Consider the following 5,575-nt stretch of genomic DNA (forward strand, 5'->3'; position numbering starts at 1 on the left):
AATCTTGGGCATAAATTTTGGTGTTGTCCGAATAAGAAAAAAGTTGTTATTAATTTTGTTAGAAATTAGCGTAATGAATAAATAATTATTATACTAGGAACTAATGAAGATATTCTATTGTAGGAGCATGATGGATGTGGATTTTTTGAATGGGCTAGTGATGCACAAACAACAAGTACAATGTGTGATGGTGGAGTAGAGTGCAAGTGTTGCAATAGTTAGAAGGCTGAAATTTATTTTTTACAATGTCTTGTTTGCCTTTTAATTGCATTTGTTTGTTGGGAACATATGCAAACAAATGCATAGTTATAATTTGTATAAGGAATTTTATCGATGAAAAAATCACTTAGGAGGACTTGATATCTATTATAAACTTCTGTTAAAATTATCTTTACAAATAAATCTTATCTTTAGCCTTCTAAATAAAACTATGCTCAAATATTGTATCTATATATACAATATTTAAAACTAAAATGTTTGTGTTTGTCGAAAAGGAGAGATGGTTGACATCTCCCTTGATAAGGACAGGAATAGTCTTTGGACTTTCCTTCACACACGGCTATCAGTCATTGACGGTTCTTACGCAAAAATAAAATAATTTTGGTTTTGATATTATATTCGAATTTATAGTTATATTTAACATAATTTTTTATATTCTTTATGCATACAATAGTATTAATAATCAAATTCTTCAAATGTAATAATTTAAAAAAAAAATGTTGTCAAAAAATTGTAACTTTTGACTTCTTTAACAATAAACATATATATTAAAAACCACGCATATAATGAAAACAATGTTAAGCAATATTGAATATAATTTTAAAATAACTAGATTTAAATCCAATGAATTTAAGATTCAAAAACGTGGGTTGCTTTCACTGGGAAATTAATGTGTGGGCTAAGCAAGCAAATATATTTGGGAATAAGCGAGGTCTAAATATTTAAACTTTTTAAACTTTGAAACACATTTAACTTGGTATTATGTGAAATATATTTAAAGGTTGTGATATACCTTGTCAAAATATTTAAACTTTTTAAACTTTGAAGCACGTTTAACTTGATATTAAGTGAATTAAATATAAAGGTTGTGATATACCTTTCTTACTGATAAAGTCAATTTATAACGAAGAGGGTAGTAAATTAATTTGACTTTTAAAAAAATAACAAAAGAAGTATTTTTTTAATAAATTCATATTAAGATTTTTAACAAAAAAACTTATTCTAATTACTATTTTTATTGATGCAACCAAACACAAAATAGTCATCTACTGATTCCTCTTCCAAGACAACCAAATAACTCCAAATGATATTCTAGAATTTATTTTTAGAATGCATAAATTCCAGAAGAGATCTTATTCAAGTATAGTTGAATTCCACATTGATAATTTCTTGCAACCAAATAGGGCCTTAGGTTATAGGGTTTAGGTTTTAAGGTTTACATTTAGGGGTTTCGTGTTTAGGGTTTAGGGTAATTAAGGGTTTAGGGATTACAGTATAGGATTTAGTGTTTAAGGTTAAAAGTTTAGAGTTTAGGGCTTAGGGTTACACTTTAGGGTTTAAGGTTTACACTCTAGCTCTTAGGGTTTAGTGTTTATAGTTTACAATTTAGGGTATAAGATTTACGATTTATTTTTTAGGGTTCATAATTTAAGGATTTAAGGTTTATGAATTAGGATTGGGGTTTAGGGTTTAGGGTTTAAGGCTATAGGATCAAGTTTTATGGTGTAGGGTATAATGTTTAGGGTTTAGGGTTTTAGGGTTCAGGTTTCCAGGTTTAGGATTTATGGTTTAAGAATTACAATTTAGGGTTTAAGGTTAAGGGGTTGAGGGTTTAGGATTATAAGTTAAGGGTTAAGGTTAGGCATTATGGTTACCTTTTTAAGTTTTAGGATTTAGGGATTATGGTATAGGACTAACAGATTATAAAATTTGGGTTTTAGGTTTAGGGTTTAATGTTTATGGTTAAGAGTTTATAGTTTAGGGTTTATGGTTTAGGTTTTAGGAATTAGGGTTTAAGGTTTAAGTTTTAGGGTATATGTCAGGATTAGGATTTAGGGTTTTTAGATTAGGGTTCAGGGTTTAGAAATTAGGGTTTATGATTTAAGGTTTAGAATAACAAGTTTAAGGTTTTATTGTTTATGGTTTAGAGTTTGGGGTTAAAATTTTAGGGCTGAAGGTAATGGGTTTAAGGATTATAGTATAGGGTTTAGGGTTTAATGTTACAAGTTGAGGATTTAGGGTTAAGGGTTATGCTTTAGCTTTTAGGGTTTACACTTTAGCTTTTATGGTTTATTGTTTAGGGATTAGGGTTTATGGGTTATGATTTAGGTTATAGGTTTAGCATTTAAGGTATAGGATTTATGGTTTGGGTTTTAAGTTTCAGGGTTTAGTGTTTAAGGATTAGGGTTTTTAGGGTTTAAAGTTTAGTGTTTAGGGTTTAAGGTTGAAGGTTTTAGGTTTTAGGGTTTAGGTTTACACTTTAGTATTTTAGGTTTAGGTTATAGGGTTAGAAAGTTATGATTTATTGTTTAGGGTTTTTAGTTTTAGGATTCATGGATTAGGGTTTAGGGTATAAGGTTTGTGTTTTAGAGTTTATAATTTATAGTTTAGGGTATTAGATTTACCATTTAGGTTTAGGTTTTAAGGTTTAGGATTTATTGGTTTATGATTTAGGATTTATAAGATCTAGGGTTTATGAGTCAGGGTTTAGGGGTTAATGCTTATCATTTAGGGTTTAGGGTTTAAAGGACTAGGTTTTAGGGTTTAAGGTTTGGGGGTTAGGGTTTAGGGTTATAGGATTAAGTTGTAGGGTTTTGTATTTATGGTTTAGAGTTTATGCTTTAGGATTTAGGGTTTAGGATTAGTGTTTATGTTTTATGGTTTATTGTTTAGGGTTTAAAGTTTAAATTTAGGGTTTAAGGTTTAGGATTTAGGTTAGGGTTTAGGGTTTAAGGTAAAGGATTTACAATTTGTGTTTTATGTTTTAGGGTTTAGGGTTTAGGGTTTAGGTTTAGAGTTTAGGGTTTAGGATTTAAGAATTAGGGTTGAGGTAAGGTTCACTAGGTTGGGACCATCTCAGAACTAAGAACTAAACTTGCTCATATGATTGCTTCAGTGACCTAAGGCCCCTACGAGAATTGGCACTTTGAGACTAGATATCCATTGATAACCTACTATTCTAAAGGGCTCGCAAACATGAGTGCTGAAGTGTTTGCCCACCATAGAATTTTAGGGCTTAATTCTACCTCCTCCAAGAGGCCTACTATGTGGTTGTTAGAGTGAGCTCTCTTTGAATGGATAGTTGGTTGAAGGAGCTACTATTAGTAGGAGTGATTAGAGGGGCAAGAAAGGTGGTGTGTCTGAAGTGGCTAGAAAGAGTTAGGGTTTAGGGTTTACAGTTTAGGTTTTAGGGTTTAAGGATTAGGATTTATTATTTAGGGTTGAAGGTTGTTTAGGTTTTAGAGTTTAGTGTTTAGGATTATTGGTTTAAGGATTAGGATTTAGGGCTTATAGGATTAGGGTTTATAGTTTAGGATTTAGGGTTCAAGGATTGGGGTTTATGATTTAAGGTTTACAATTATTACAAGCTTAAGTTTTATGGTTTAGAGTTTGGGGTTACAACATTAGGGTTTTGGGTAAAGGCTTTAGGGATTCTATATATAGGGTTTAGGGTTTAAGGTTACAAGTTTAAAGTTTAGGGTTTAGGGTTACGCTTTAAGGTTTAGGGTTCACAATTTAGAGTTTAGGATATATGATTTATCAATTAGGTTTTATGTTTTAGAGTTTATAGTTTAAGGATTAGGGTTTAGGGTTTAAGGTTTAGGGATTAGGATTTAGGGTTTAGGGATTAGGGTTTAGGGTAAAGTGTTTTGGGTTTATAATTTATTGTTGTTCTTTAGCTCCAAGTTTATGAGTTTAGGGTTTAGGTTTTAGCTTTTAGGGTTTAGAGTTTAGAATTTAAGGTTAGACTTTAGCATTTAGGGTTTAGGGTATAGAGTATAGGGTTAGACTTTAGGGTGTAGGTTTACATGTTTACTATTTAGTGGTTAGGGTTTAGAATTAATGGTTTAGGGTTTAAGTTTTAAGGATTATGGTTTGGGGTTTAAGGATTACAGTTCAATGTTTAGGGCTTAGGGTTTAAGGTTTTAGGTTTAGTATTTAGCTTTTATGATATAAGCTTTAGGGTTTAGGGTTTATGCTTTAGCATTTCAGGTGTAGGGTATAGGGTTACAGGGTTACAATTAGTGTTTAGGGTTTAGGATACAGGGTATAGGATTAACATATTAGGGTTTATAGTATAGGGTTTATGTTTTAGAGATTATAATTTATTTTTTAGGGTATTGGAGTTATAATTTATGTTTTTGGGTTTAGGTTTTAAGGATTAGGGTTTAGGATTTAAGGTTTAGGGTTTAGGGTTTAAGGTTTAAAGTTTATGATTTATGATTTAGGATTTAGGGTTTAGGATATTCAATTTAAGGTTTGGAATAAAAAGTTTAAGGTTTATGGTTTATGGTTACAAGCTTTGGTTTAGGGTGTAGGGTTTAGGGTAAAGTCTTTAGGGTTTATAGTATATATGGCTTAGGGTTTAGGGATACAAGTTTAGGGTTTAGGGTACATAATTTAGGGTTATGCTTTAGGGTTTACAATTTATCTTTTATAGTATAGAGTATAGGGTTTAGGGTTTAGGGTTTATGATATATAGTTTAGGATTTATGATTTACATTTTAGGGTTTATAGTTTAAGGATTAGGGTTTAAGGTTTAAGATTTAGTGTTTAGTGTTTAGTGTTTAGTATTTAGGGTTTAGGATTTAAGAATTTGGGTTTAGGGTTTAAGAATTTATGTTTCAAGTTTAGTATTTGGTGTTTAGGGTATAGGGTTCATGCTTTTAGTATTTTAGGTTTAGGGTATAGGGTTACAAGTTTACAATTTAATGTTTAGGGTTTAGGTTTATAGGTTTAGGGTTTTGGGTATAGGTTTAATGTTTTAGAGTTTGTAATTTATATTTTAGGGTATTGGATTTACAATTTAGGTTTTAGGTTTTAAGGTTTAGGTTTTAAGGATTAGGCTTTAGTGTTTAAGGTCTTATGGTTTAGGGTTTAGGGCTTAGATTTACAATTTAAGAATTAAGAATTATGGTTTATGGTTTAAGGATTAGGTTTAAGGATTTAGGGTTTAAGATTTAGGTTTTAGAATTTAGGGTTTAGGGTTTAAGGATAAGGATATAGGGTTAAGGTTTAGAGTTTAGGGTTTAAGGTTTAGAGTTAAGGGTTTAAGAATTAGGGTTGGGTTTAAGGTTTAGGCTTTAGGCTTTATTAGGAACCTAAACCACTAATTCTAAACCCTAATCCCTAAACTCTGACCTTATAACCCTATACCCTAAACCGTAAATGCTTAAGTGTAAAAACTCTAAACCATTAATATTAAGACCTAAACTCTTTTATCCTCTAACCCTAAACCCTGATCCCTAATCCCTAACCCTTAAACCCTAAACTCTAAACCTTAAACCTTTTATTCCAAACCTTAAATCATAAACCCTAAATCATTAACCCCAATCACTGAACCCTAGACCCTAAA

The 5,575-nt window shown here is 30.9% G+C and overlaps 1 non-coding gene across 1 annotated transcript; it reads left to right on the forward strand.

Moving 5' to 3' along the window:
- Positions 1 to 479: 479 nt before the first annotated feature.
- On the forward strand, positions 480 to 603 carry LOC149556939 (U6atac minor spliceosomal RNA). The gene has a single exon (XR_016352518.1). It is a non-coding gene; the product is annotated as a U6atac minor spliceosomal RNA (small nuclear RNA).
- The last annotated feature ends 4,972 nt before the right edge of the window (positions 604 to 5,575 follow it).

Source organism: Cupressus sempervirens, chromosome 5 (assembly GCF_028749045.1).
Source record: "Cupressus sempervirens isolate cs-2001-9-10 chromosome 5, ASM2874904v1, whole genome shotgun sequence".
In the NCBI taxonomy this organism is placed as follows: domain Eukaryota; kingdom Viridiplantae; phylum Streptophyta; class Pinopsida; order Cupressales; family Cupressaceae; genus Cupressus; species Cupressus sempervirens.